Raw genomic sequence first — 15,193 nt, forward strand, 5'->3', positions numbered from 1 at the left:
AATTAAACTTTAGTAGGGACTAATGTCAAGGTCAGAAATTAATAAGGGCTGGGAGCAAAATGCCTTTAAACCATTTGAATAATAATGAGCTGGGGAAATACTTTAGAGTCCTTCTTTTTTTTGATTTCACCAAGTTCACAGTTTTCTGAGGACTTGTCATGTATGCATGGGTGTTCTGTTCCCCCATGGGCCACCAAATGTGATTCATGGGGATTTTATGCGAGCTGATTCTTTCTTGTTAATGAACTATATTTCCTATACCGCATGCCTTATTTGATTAACACGTGCACACAATAACAGGGCATTTAGCTAATGGATGCACATTAATTGCAAACCTTTACATTTCAGTTACTAGCCCTGATTCAGGGCCATCATACCAAAAAAAAAAAAATCACAGTTTGATGCACCCAATGACAAAAAACAAAGTCACTTTATTTACAGAAGACAAAACGTTTTCAGCTGGCATCAAATTGCATCTGGTAAGGCAATCAGCCACATAACAGCCTATGAGCACCAAGCATTGGAGCAAGATTGAAGGTGGAAAAAGTAGTTTAAAAAAAAAAAAAAAAGAACTCAACCAGACTCACCAATCCATCAAATGACTTCACATTTGGATTGTTAATATGCACTGTCATCATAAGCAGAAACTATATAGTCAATATAGTCTGTGTATATATATGTCTTCTTTTTCCCACTTGTTGTTCCTGGATTAAGGTTATATGACAGCAGATCTATAGCCACCTACTAGCTCTGCTCCAGCTCTGACTCTGCTAGCCACACTCACTAAGATCACACCCAGTGGAGAGGGTAAGCTAACTAAGATTTCCCACTTGCCCGAATCCGTTATGTGAGGATCATTACAGGATAAGGCCAGCAACGCCTCCTACCCTGTCACTGCATTTGAGCTGTGGTTGAACAATGTTGGCAGTCTTTCTCTTCATTGACTGGGGCCATGAGGATCTTCGTGTGTATAAGCAAAGAGAGAGGAGCTTAACAGGGATAAGTAAAGCCTGAGACCTCCCAGCGGATGTGGATTGGGCAGACAATGACACTCTCCTTCCACCTGAAAGGAAAGAACAGAACCTGGCAAACCGCTCTGCCAATCAATAACGCCAGGCCCTAAGTTATTTCTCTTTACAACCACCGCTGACCTATGGACATAGACTGTGGTTGTGGGAGACAACCCTCCATGCGTGAAAGGTCACGGGTAGCTCTTAAGCAATGAGACGATTGACCAAAAACTAAGTAGTAACTATTTTGAGAATTCTGATTTACTGTTTTAAGTCATTTTAGAAAAAAAAAATCCAAAATTCTTCTCCCAGCTTCTTCAATGAGAAAAGCTGCTGGTTTCATTTGTTTTCTATGACTGTAAACTTGATATCTTTTGGTTTCAGACGACTGGTTGGACAAGATAAGATATTTGACAACATCACCTCTGACTCTGGGAAAAGTGTGATTTTTAACTAGTTTCTGATATTTTATTGACAAAAAAACTGACCGAGAGAATAATCAGCTGATTAATCAACAAAAATAATCTTTAGTTGCAGCCCTACTCTATTTCAATTTGGCGTGCAGAGCGACGAATGCTGCTTGTTTCAACTTGAATTGATAACTTTGTGCGGCAAGTAAACAAAACAGCAGAAAGTCACTCAGGCTGTTGCTGATTTCATAGTGAGATAGCCCCTAAAGCCTTCACAGTCCTATCAGGATTGCGTGTTGGAGTATGTGTAAAGGTGACAGTGGCACTGGGTGATCGACTTTTGGATGAGCTGGTTTTCCAGCAGGCGAGCCTGTTCTTTACCTTTCAGTCCTCTAGAAAATCTTAATAGAAAATCTTCAAGATGGCCTTCAAATCGATCCAATAAGCACGACAAAAAAGAAATCTTAAAAAGAGAAACGGAAGTGATCCAAAGCAAACACACAGATGCCAGAGTGTGTTTCAGTGTGTGTCTGAATGGGTGCATTCGTGAGCGCTCTTGTGTGATTTTTGTTTTGTGTTGGTTTTTTTTGGGAGAACCCTTTTACTTTCTTCTTCTTACACCTCCAGCCTCCTCGCTGTCCTCTTTTTACCTCTCCACAGGGAGAACACATTTTCCTCTCGGTTTGGCAAAATCAATTTTCAACCCAGTTCAAGGATGAGTCATTTTCTCTCTCTCTCTCTCTCTCTCTCTCCCTCCCTCTCCTGCTCTCTCTGTAAAAATTAATATAATTATCCAATTACTTCCTTCCTTCGATCAATCCCGTCAGATCAAATTAAATCAAATCTCAGTGCGCCATGCCGATCTCCGGCACACAGTCATTGTTGGCGTATAAGAAAAGGAGTCATAAATACAACGCAAATTAGCTTTTAACATTATATTGCTAATAAGATTAACTAAAACAGGCAGGTGGCAGAAAGTAGGCGAAAGCCTTGTCAGGATAGTACACTGTATCTCTATTTCGTCTCGTATACAAGCTCGTTTTCCCTGAACGTTGCACAATCTTCGTTTTCTCCTATATAACAACATCTTCTCTTTGGAAATCTCTCTTCTATTTGCCCAGTCAGACAAAATCATGAATTTGTCTCAGAGGGCGTTGCGATGTGTACAACACGACAATGTCACTATACCTAGGTTTCTACGTAGATGATATGTTTTTTTCCATTGTGAACACACTTGTCTTCAATCCCTTTAAGGAGCAAACAAACCACCTTTCAGTCCTACTGAGGAATCTCATACCGATTTTGGGTATGACGTGATGGTGCATGAGTCTTTTCGTCCTAAAATGTGCAGTTATTCCATTTCTAATTGAACTTGTGGCGAGACACAGCAGAAACATGGGTTTTTCCTGCACAGGTCAATTTTGAGATTTTGGGCTATTTTGCTTCCATAGAATGTCTTCTTTCAGACTAGTGGAAAGAAACCATCCAAAATACACATTTAGGTGTTTATTTACTACACTTTGTCTATTGTCTAATTAAAATAAATATCTTTAAAGGCCGTTTTCTCAAAATGATTTTTTTGCTAATACACTGAGCCAGAAAAATCCACTTCAGTAGTACTAGCATACACCAAACTTTACAGTTTTAATTCTATCTACATTCTGATGGTTTTTACAGAATTATTTGTTGAAATACCAATCCTAGCCTGATTTGTCTAACTTTTTATTCATTTAAAAAAATTGTGAAAATTGATTTTTTATGGCTGTTGATTTATGGAGTGATTAAAAGAAGTATCCAAAATTTCCTCTGTAAACACCTTTGGCTCTAATATGTCAACAAAACAAAACAAGAATTTGGATCCTGGCTGTATGCAATGTTCAGATTTCTGTTCTTGAAATGTATTCAAATTATTTAATTAGACAATGGCTCATTTGCATATTTAAACATAAAATTTCAGGAAACTCATAAAACAAAAAATAATTAACTTAATGTAAGTAATCAACACTAGAAGTTTCATGGTGATAATTATTAGCTAAAATTTTTACCCTATTCACCTGTAGGATCTAACCTTACGAGAGCGTGTGTGTGGTTTTGTGTCGGACTCACCCATCTTCTCTAAGATGTCGACGCTTTCGAGAACACTCAGAGCCCTAGTCAGGCATGGTTGCCAGACTGTTTCTCTCCTGCTTTGGCAGGAGCACAAAAAGCCTGGCAGCCTTGTTTGTCTCCAAGTTGTCTACCCTTTGAGTCACAGTTTAAAAACAACAACAGCAACCACCAGCCCAAAGACAACGTGAGGATGACATGGTTCCAAGTCCAGACCTGGGGCACCCAAGTTTTTTAAATTCAGTATAGTGAGTGCTACCCTCAGTTTCTCTCCCAAACTCTCACATTAAAGTGATTCACTGGATTGGACCCAAGAGCAGATAACAGACGACAGACGGAGGGAGTAGGTTGTCACTTCAGACTTTCACGTTTTCTGGCAACGGATGAACAGGAATAAGAAGAGCTGTAGACTAAACACTCCACTCAAAATGTCCACTAAGTTAAATTTCACTTTATTGATTCCCCTGCAGAAATCGGCCCTCTTCACTAGACCCATCCAAAGTATTTACAAGCAACTGAAGTTCTGAGTTTCCAGTCAGCCCTAGACGGGTTGACAGTCAGGATAGACTTGCTGTGAAGCAACAGGATTAGCCTATGGTGTCCTAAAATAAGACACAAATCATTCGGGGAACTGACAGAGGACTGATAGAAACAAATTGAGACAATCTCGCAAAGTGTAAATTGAGGCTAGAGACTAAAGTTGCCTTAAGTTGGAGCTCTTGAGTTTGTGTTTTCAGCATAATATGCTTTGTGTTCTACTGCTTGCACCTCTATGAACAACACCACCAAGAAGACTGACAACAAAAGTGGATGTCAATAGGACTCCTTGTTCGTATCTCAAGAGTGATCGATGATTTTTGCGTGTTCTGAAAGCTCAGCAACACTATTGTGTTTACTGTATATCCAAGTACAGACAGCATAGAGAGGAAATAATTTATTGTATACAGTAGACGACATAATGAAAAGCTTTGAATGAATTTTCCCAAGGTGCTTGTCCATGGTTTAGGAAATAAGTACATCTTCACTGACAGACTTCCCAGTAATGTCTTGAATAAAGTTCTTTGACATCATTCAAGGTCACATGTGAAGCAAACAAACAGACAAGGACAGAAAAAAAAAATATTCGTGAGGCAGAGGACTTTGGCAGTAGTCAACAGTGATGATAAGGCTTTGACTCTTGTTGGGAGTGTTTGTGTGAAGCCACCACAATCCAGGAGGCTTGAATGGGAACAGGAAGCGTTATCAGTGGGTCAACAGTCCAGTTTGTCAGTCCATACCATTGACTCACGTATTGACTCACCATCCTTTTGATTGCTGTGCCAGGTGGAACTGGGGCAGGTGAGTCCCGAGCGATCAATCTGCAACAATCACAGGTTCCGGCTTCCAGCTGAGTGTCGATTGATTGTGCGAGACTGATGTCGAGCTGAATATCTGAAAGGCAGGGGGAAATCAATGCACACTCCAGCATCAACACAAAGATTTTAATACATACACTTTGAAATACACTGTTGCTATGCCTGTTGCTTTGCCATCTGTTGAGAAATCATTAACAGTCGCCTAATTACAACATGACTAATAATGAATATCCTATATATATATATATATATATATATATATATATATATATATATATATATATATAATGCATTTCCCCAAAAGTAAAAAATTCTAACAGGGCCAGAGGATATAGCTAAGATGGGCATGAGTTTCTCCACAGTCCCATCAATATTTAGGAGTTCCTGGTCAAAATTTAATTTGCGGGGCACTTTGGTGATTTCAAACAGAAACATGGTGACACCTTGTGGTTTGAAACAGCGCAACTTCTAAGTACCTTTTTGACTTGTGTGTGTGAGTGTGCAGTATGTGTGTGTGCCCCATGTGTCTTCAGTGAATGTGACAGAGTGCTTACTGCTGTAGCAGAGTAGTGTAGAATGAGCGTCCGGGGGGAGACAGGCTGCTGAACCACGCTGTCCAGGGACCACACTGAGGAATCGCAGCACAATGCACTGCAGCTGCGCTCAATTTAGGAGTGAGTCAGTACAGAAGTGACTGGGTAAGGCAGTGAGAAATACGGGTGAGGTGAGGGTGGGGTGGCCTGATGATCCCATTATGGAAAGGTCACAGGGTTGATCCCAGAGGAGGCGCGGGACAAGACTTCCATTAGAGACAGAACTCCTGCAGTGTTTGAACCTGTCACTACTAGGAGCTGTTTGGAGGATGTTCAGTGACTAACAGCAAGTTTTAGTCAAACATGTTTTGACTAGTTTACTTGCACTCTGGAGCTTATTTCCTGTGGAAAAATTATAAATACCAATGAAGACGTACCACTACCAACCTCATATTTTTTTAACCTTTACTTTCAAAGTGACATTTAGAAAACATTGTGCAATCAAGAACTGAAATGTTTATTTGTCAAAGTAATCAAATAAACATGGGGTTGTGAATATCTGGGATTTCCTCTCAATGATTTTTTCAAGGTTATCCACAGGCATGGGGGACCAAAACTTACTTATTGAAAAAATAATAGATTCAAAAATGATTGCTGTAAATGAATTCGTTATAAGAAAACCTGAAAATCAACATTAAATAAATTGACAATATAAAATCCCCCATATATGATTTGTAAAATGCATGAAATTAATAAATGAAAATGATAAATGATTGAATAAAATTGAAAAATACATGTATAAATGTGTTAAAATTTCCCATTTCATATTAACTTTTCATGTCAGTACATTTTTTTTCCTTCTGATTTATTTTGCCTTAGCAGAATTGTATTCACTGGTGTGGCAATTGTGGGGTATCAAGCAAAACCTCACAGCTTTGCTTTTGTTTATCAATTTCTTTACTCTTGCTGGCTCTTTGTTCAAAATAAATATCAAACACACAGAGGACACCTGGAGTTTTGAAAAGAGAATGACTCAGATTCCAATTTATTATAAAACAGATATTTGCATTTTACACTTATAAGCTGCTCTAATTATACAGTATAATGCAGTCATCGTCACATGAAACAGTGTGACTAAAAGAGAGCTTACAGCTGAGCCACTGAGTAAGACATGTCTCAAATGCGCACACGTAAACAGACAGAAACACGAGGTTGAGAATTATATTTGCCGCAGTGTGTGTTCTTTAATTTGCTCACTCTTCTCATTTTATTCTCTCATCAGGCCATCAGTGAAATATTATTTGCTTCTCCTAAATACAGTTTAAAGCGAGAGTAGCTGCAAGAATGGAAAATTCCTTATTCGTTTCCTTTCCCGTTTCGCTGCTGCTAATTCCCCATGAATGATCGCGCTCAAGATCAACATCGGTCAGCTGTGAAGTTGGAGAACACCTACCTGCAGCGCCAAGCGCACATGCACACACACTCACACACAGCAGTTGCCTACTTATTCAGGTGAATGACAATGAAGCTCTTCAGCATGTGTTTATGATTATCATACAGCATACATCATTTTCATAGGAAGAAATACTAAACATCAGTCTTAAGTTGCATTAAATATCTAATTCGTAGAGGTTTAACTCAGTGCCTATTACCCTGTATTCACGAGGACATGGTAGATATTGTCACATTGCCATTTTGGCATCTTATTGCCTACAATAAGATCTTTCATTTGACATTTCCTCTCCTCTCAGACCTCTCATGATTCACATCTATATAAAGCCTAGAAAGCTTTAAGACACAAATGATACAATTAAAAATACTCAATAGCTATCAGTTGATATCAGTATCCTTATTCATTGTACTAACTGGATAAATTGTTTATCTTCTTCTGACCAGCAGTTGACACGTCATAGAAACATCCACGTGTGTGTTGACACACTCAGTAAAGTGCTATATACAATACAGCATCTTATCTGTACTTTTTCACGAAAACATACGAGTACAACTATATCGTTAGCTGACATTTCCCTGATTTTATACTGCTGCTTCATTAATAGCAAAGAGGCATGGGCATTTACAGTGTTTGTACATGAATGTAGAGTTATTTTATGCTTGCACACACACATACACACACCTGAACATGCCTTCACAGCGGATGCTAAACTCACACCCACTAACAGTTTGCAGTAGCTTTCAGCGGAAACATAAATTCTCATTATTCATGTAATAAAAAGCATAAATAGCAACAGTTCAAGTAAATAGTGTGACTCATTCAACAAGCTGCTCTGCTAGCTAATAATGAGCATGCATGTGTATGACACAGGTAGTAGCAGGTATTCACAGTACATAAAGTGAGGCACATACAGTATACTGCCTTATTTATCTCCATTCATTAAAAAGCATCACCGCGTCTCGAGTCCTTGGAGCGATGAGTCATCCGAGCAGTTGAGTATCGGCGTGTTGATCCAAATGACATCAGGGGCACGTCAGCAGTTGACTGCTGCTCAGCGTGTCCTCCTGCTGTCACTTCCTGAGAGGCAGACAGAGAGGGAGTTGATGTCACAAGTACCTGGTTATTAACAAATCTGTGATGTAACTGCAAATCCTTTACTGAAATGTTTAAGGAAAAATGAGAATATAGATTTCTCCCCCCGAAATTTAGGATGCTGTAAAAGAAGAAACTTTAAAAGCTGCACTAATAAAGAAAATGTTTATATTATCAATGGAACAAATTAATGCATTTAATGTGAAAATAGTCACATATTGTGATGTACCCACAGAAAACTATCATCAAATCTGTAGTACGTCTTTTGGCTTATTGTTTCGTGTTTGCGTATGCAAACTCTGCTTCATCAACCTTGGTTTCAGTCGCAGCAGGCAGCCGTTTTGACCCAAGAAGCTTTGATAAACCGACAGTACACCGACTACCCAGCACCAAACATCAGACAAAGTTATCAGCAGCTTATAACAGCTGAAGAGCTGGAGATTTTCCCCAAGTGTTGGTGGGGTCCAAAACAGCTCTAAACGGAGAGTAAAGATTGAAGACTTACATTCATCTGGTGGTTAAAAAACAGAACGCGAAACGAATGCTAATGCTGCACCATTTCTACTACATGTGTAAATGCAAAAAAAAAAAAAAAAAAAAAAAAGGAAATTAGCAAATGTGGCTTTAATAATAATAGCAGCTTTGATAATAAGAGTGATAGTAAAACATAAAAAATAATAATAATAAACTCATTCATCGTCAGAGCCTGGCTGTTTCCTCCTGCCTCCAGTCTTCATGCTAAACTAACCTAACCATCTCCTGGCTCCAGTGAAACACTTAGCACCGAAACATGAGAGTGGAACCATCTTCTCATGTAATTCAGTGAGAAGCAAATAATCATGTGTCCCAACTCTAATTGTCCAACTATTCCTTTAATGTGGATCAAATTTAAATGAATTCAGTTACTGTAAAACTGTACTGTAAAAGTAAAATAATGTAAAGTACAAGAAATAAAAGTAAAACTCAAGTGAAATCAGCAAAGGAATAATTTAAAAAAAAAGAGTTACATTAGCATAATGGTGATAAGAAATGCCATGTCTACAGATAATGTGACCCAAGATGTATAAAATTAACAAAAGTGGTCCCAACATTGAACCCTGAGACACACCATAACTGACTCGTCAAAATGAAAATGTAACATGAGGAAATTAGGCAAAAAACAACAACAGAATCAAATTAATATAATGTAAGATAAGGAAAAAATCAAATTCTCACAACCGCGAACTTGGACCCATCAAACTTTTTGCATTTATGCTTGAAAATTTTTTTTTTTATGATTCATAAATTGATTAATCAACTAACCACTGTAGCTTTCATGAATTCTGAAATTTAAAAAGTGTTTTTGTACATTTTATATGAAATAAATAAGGCAATTTTCCTACTTCCAGCTTATTTTCAGTCAAACCTTGGATCGAACCATGAGCTCTCTGTTGTGACTCAACCTAAATCACGAGCTACTTGTATCATTACATCCTCAGTGGCCAGGAAATTCATCATTATAACCTGTTCACACTAAACAAACGCGAACGGAAACTCCCATTAAAGCAAAGGCAGACAGCAGCACAGCCGTGCGGAATCTTGTTCTACGTGTTAATTGCTAATTGATGAACATGTGCTACTGGATTAAATCGTTGCTAAAGTCTTAAATCAGAGCTAATCAGCACATGCGAGCTAAAGTGCTGGGCCAGGGGCACTTACCTCCATTACTGTGTGTCTCAGTCTCTCTGTGTGTGTGTGTGTGTGTGTGTGTGTGTGTGTGTGTGTGTGTGTGTGTGTGTGTGTGTGTGTGTGTGTTTTTGCAGGTGGATTAGGAGGGCTCTCGCTATTCATTACTGATGCACTCTGGTCAGATAAAGCATGTTGACTTCACAGGTCTACCCTTATGAGTTAAACAGTTAATTAACATATTGAACTGAAATAATAAAAGATTACAGTAAATAACAGGGATGTTTAATTAAAAAAAAAATCAACAATATAATACCTAAACCTAAAACTGAGTCGTAAACGGATATTGAGAAAAAAAAGGTGTACATTTTCCGTATAATTTCAGTATCTCCGATTATTGTGGTTGAATAAATTGCAGTTCGCTGGTATGTTGCAGGTGCAGGCTAAAGAAGTGCTTTTGAACACGGACACCCCCCTAAGGTTGTAGGACGATTAAGAAGTTTGGAAGAAAAAGAAAAAATATCTGTAGTGCCCAAAATGGTCTTTTTTTTTTTTTTTACTCAATTGTAATCTTTGCATTTTCCTGTAAAATTTCCCTCTACATGCCTCTAAAATGGGTCTGAAAACAGAAACGAGCAACAACGCCTTCCGTCGCCTTACTGCAAGTCCTGACGCCAAAGAGAAAACAATTAATTTAAGAGCAAGAACACCTTACTGCACTTTACGGCAAGTCCGTACTCCAGAGAGAAAAGAACTGATTTAAGAGCAACAGCAACACCTTAGTGCGCTTTATTTCAAGTCCAGACTTCACAGAAAGAAAAAAAACAGCTCACTAAAGAGCAACAAAACCTTACTGCACCTTCCTTCATGTCCAGACTCCAAGAAAACAACTGATTTAAAAGCAGCACTAACACCTTACTGCACCTTACTGCAAGTCCAGACTCCAAAGAGAAAACAACTGATTTAAAAGCAGCACTAACACCTTACTGCACCTTACTGCAAGTCCAGACTCCAAAGAGAAAACAACTGATTTAAAAGCAGCACTAACACCTTACTGCACCTTACTGCAGCAGGTCCAGACTCCAAGGAGAAAACAATATCTTCAAGAGCAACACCACATCACACCAGAGTGCACTGAAAGCGCAGAGATAGATGGTTACATGGGGAGTAAAGCAGGTCTGTACTTAACAGACTGATTTGACACTTAGAATTGCTCTCAATCACAGAATCCCTTAAGTGCAAAGAGAAAATGTCTAAAGTCATTAAGGCCATGGAGCTGACAAGCACCGAGTCACCCCCAATCAAATCTCTCTCTCTCTCTCTCTCTCTCCTCTTGACTGTGACTGCAATGTCTAGAAAATTAGGACCCTGTGCTTTCTGGGCAGTGGGGTGACACTAATCAAAGCTGCTGATAAGAGTGATTGACCTGGAAAGGTCAAAACTCTGATCCCAGCGCCGGCGAAAAACTCGGCGGTCCTGCGTGGGCAAATGTGAACACCAGACACCTCTCAGGATCGAGATAAGAGCCTAACAAGAGCAGGTTTATCATGTGATACGATCAGAAAGGCTCTCTCCATGTTTTGTCTTTTTTTTTTTTGGATTTTTGATTTTAGTGGTCATCTCTTTCGCAGCTACCCTCTTCCCCAAAATGTATCGGGACTAAATCATTACCAGATCGTATTACCTATTTATGTCCCTGAAGGCAATTCAGTCTGCGAGCCTGGCAGGGGAGCAGCAAATTACACCTTCTCGACTTAACAGGGTTTTAAATGAAATCAACTGCAAAGTTAAATGGATTCACGGGATTTTAATCACGTTACGTTCTGAGTTAGTTTTGCTGCAGGCGAGGCATGCACGTTGTCTTCTGGCAAGCTGCTAGGGAAAGCAAAACTGAGGCCAATCTGTTTAGAAGCGAAGCAAATAAACCACGTTCGAACTAAAACCCGAATTTAGTCAATTTTAACGTTTAAATCCCCATTTAGAGATGAAGAACCGGTCAGTCGGTCGTTGCTCGGTCGTGTTCAGATCGGTTTGGATAGTGGTGCATGATGTGCAGAGTGGCCAAACTGAAAAAAAAGGGGGGGGGGGGTTAATTGGAAGCCAAGATTTTCACACTTTCAGTGACATAAAGTGAAAGTGAAAAAAAAATAAATCAATATTTCGTCTCTCTTTCTCTTCTTAGAGGTGAATAAGTCGCAATAAGACCGAGAAAGATCAGATTTAAAGGTTTCATTCTAGATTAAATGACATGAAAGATGCTGTTTTGGTCATCCAGCGTCCGGTGACACATGCCAAAGAAAAAACGAAAACACCTGCTTACCCAAACATGCGTTAACGAACCCGTACCACACGCACCCAGCGCGTCCGATCAGCCACCGCCCCTGGGTGCTGGCCGCGAAGCTGAACGGGGTGCCCAGCACGCTGACCAGCAGGTCGCTCCCAGAGATGCTCACCAGCAGGAGGTTCATGGGCGTGCGCAGAGCCCGGTACCGGCAGAACAGCGTGAGCACCAGGAAGTTACTGAGGAACCCGAAGGTGCCGATGAAGCCGAGCACACCGCCACCACCAGGTGCCCCGTCGGGCTCAGGGACGGGGAGGAGAGCACCGGACACCTCTTCGTACGCATCCGTCGCCGCCGTGCCGTGCTCCTCCCCCGGGACAGTGCGCACAGCTCAGGTTGGAAACGATCATACCGGGCTGAGCCGCCGACTTTGGACCAGCCCGAAGTTTGCACCGCGGGACGGAACCATGCGGTCTCGGGGCTTTTCACTCGCTCAACCCATCTGGAGAAGCGAGGGCGCACGGGGGAGTCCGCTGCTGCACCGTGCGCGCATGTGGCAGCTTGAACTGCAGAGGGGATAAATGTGTAAACGCCAGGCGATCCAGTCCAAGAGAGCCAGCTGGCGAGCGAGTGGGGATTCCGGTGTCACGTTAGATCCGCCCCTCTCCGCCGTGCGCTCCGGGTCCGGAGAGGTGCGCTCCTTTTTCTCGCGCGACCACCGGGTTGGCCGCTAAGTGCGCCCGAGCTTTTATCACCCGCGGCGCCTTTTAACGCCCTGGGGGACAGCAAACCCTCAACATGAGGCGCCGGGGTGGGGTGTGTACGTGTGTGTCTGAGCGTGCATAATCTCAAACCACCATCAGACCCGCGCTGTCAATGGAAGCATTGCATAACAATGCCCCCCCCCCCATAAAACTGGCAGGAAAATTAAGAGCGACAGATTGAAAAGCGGTGTGACAGGTGCATGCACAGATTAAGGCTTGACTTCTTTCACATTAGTCTGTGAAAACCTTCATGATCGATCTAACTACTGTTTACTGTACACGCATCACTGACTGCTCATGCCAGGAGTGGAGAGAATCCATGAGCTGCCTGACCAGAGAGCAGGATTTTATAACGTGGGACAGAGACTGATTTCGTCCGAGCTCCTATGAATTAATCGGTCTTGGCTAATCGTTATATATAGATATTTATTTGCCAGTTTCAGAGTGATTTATTGACTTGATCCATGACTGGATTGCAGCTTGATGCCAAGGTTCGAGGAAGTGCCATTAACCGTCAGAAGCATGGGAATCAATGGCATTTGCCCGGCTCCACCATGTTCTCTCTCCCCGTAGGAGTTCTCCTGTTGCTCCCGCTGATCTTTATTATTCTTACTTGTTGCACATGTCCTTTCCTCTCCGCCAGTGACATGAAGCACACAGACCTAGACACATCTGACCATTTCCCAGGGGAGTTCTCGGTGGTTTTTGCGGGCTGCTAGGGAATAGGAAAGAGTGGCATATTTGACGGCTAGATGCTTCCTTTGCACCTCAAGGGTAGAGCAAGTCCTCGTACCTAAATGACAGAACGTATAGGTCATTTGCCTTCCATTATCAACACAATTCAAACAACCATTTTCTTAAGTTTTATTAAGTTTGGACAATTACTTGGGTAAGATGAGGGAATGATTGTGGCCATGCTTAATTTTTGCTTCACTCAATTGAAGTATGAAACTGGATGCGAAACCTGGTCTCCAGCGTCAAACTCACGTTCTTTGTGTGCCCACCGAATCATCAACCAACCAACTCTCTATACTTTTTCACTGGGTATAATATCACAATACCTTTTGCTTTGGCACAAATTGTTTGTTCAAACTCGTGTTTACTCCAAACTTGCAAATGAGCTGCATACTGAAAGTAATTTTTTGGGACCTCCGTCAACCCAGAACAGTGAACAGTTCGGTCCCTAAGCTAAGTCACGGTCTCGAATTCAGCCCCCGGTCGGACTTTCAATCTTTGAGTCCATTTTCAAAGATGACACACACAGGGCGTGGGTGATGTGATACTCGTTTCTGCTGCTGAGGAAGGAAATGCATTTTACATTTTTCACAGTGTTTTAGTGAGTAACACTGAGTATAAACATAACTTTAGTTTGTCCACAGGGCATCTTTAAGGTTATAGGTTAGTTAAGAGTTAAAAAAAACAAAACAACCGTCGTGGCCGGTCAGTTGATCCGTACATTGTGAGACTATATTCTGGTTGTGCAGGGAGGCCGATTAAAACGTGTAGTGTGAGTCAACACAATGTGCACGATTAATACAAAATGCACAGTGTCTGCCAAGCTTTACTTTCTGCCTTGCTATGGAAAGGGCACCAGAGGCCCCGCACTCTTGTGCGCCGCTGGATGGAGACCATGAGGTGTGAAATTGTTCACCACGGACATAAGAGCTTCATTATTTGCGCAACTCATCAGGAAAGTCATCAGTCACTCATCAGGAAAGCATCAACAGAAGATTTCTTTAACGCGAGCAGTCAGATAAAATGATAGGCCTACTGAATATTCATTGTGCAGGTACTGCACTGAAACGCATGCACTTTTCACACACACACACACACACACACACGTGGTGCATGGCCACTCTCTAATGTCTGCGTCTTTTACTTTTCCTTTGATTTCAAATGTGACCTCGCCAACCGATGCACTCTTTCACCTCCAGTGAGAAATGAATTATTAATGAACCAAAATGAGTTAATTTAACGAAATCTGTGAAATTTGCTCCATAAAAATGTAGCAGCGATGTTAAGTAAAACTTAAGTACAGGACACATTTTCCTGCACTTTTGTCTCTCAAGCGAGTAATATCCCTGACGTTAAGAATATGTAATTTTCGTACTCTGTTCACCGTGCATACTGATGTGCAATCAGGGGTTTCTTTAAAACTAACTTGTACTGATAATCACAGGTTTTCCTGCTGTTTCCCATCATGTGGAGTCCGTTTAATATGACGAAAAATAAATAAACGAGTAGAAAGCCTGAGCTTGACATGGATATTTCACACTTTCTCGAGTTTGGGAGTAGTAATTCAACAAGTGTTCCATGTTCTTTCATGAAAAAAATGTTTTGTTCTCACCGCTAGTGGCATAAATCTAAACAATGTCTAAATAGCTGTCTTTATTAGCGTTATCAAATGCATACTCAGACTGCTGATCAAGTCATCATAGCACATGTTATTTAAAGCACCACCGCAAACGAAATAACTTCCTGAAGTGAAACACATATAAATGAGGAAAATCAATTCATTTAGTCG

General features: G+C 40.9%; 1 long non-coding RNA gene across 1 annotated transcript; it reads right to left on the reverse strand.

Moving 5' to 3' along the window:
• Positions 1-4,461: 4,461 nt before the first annotated feature.
• On the reverse strand, positions 4,462-12,143 carry LOC120787909. Its single transcript, XR_005707107.1, has 4 exons — positions 11,945-12,143; positions 7,821-7,944; positions 4,827-4,957; positions 4,462-4,585 (listed from the first exon to the last, which is right to left on the reverse strand). It is a non-coding gene; the product is annotated as an uncharacterized LOC120787909 (long non-coding RNA).
• Between the last annotated feature and the right edge of the window lie 3,050 nt (positions 12,144-15,193).

The sequence above is a fragment of the Xiphias gladius genome, unplaced genomic scaffold (genome assembly GCF_016859285.1).
Source record: "Xiphias gladius isolate SHS-SW01 ecotype Sanya breed wild unplaced genomic scaffold, ASM1685928v1 HiC_scaffold_803, whole genome shotgun sequence".
Classification (NCBI taxonomy): Eukaryota; Metazoa; Chordata; class Actinopteri; order Istiophoriformes; family Xiphiidae; genus Xiphias; species Xiphias gladius.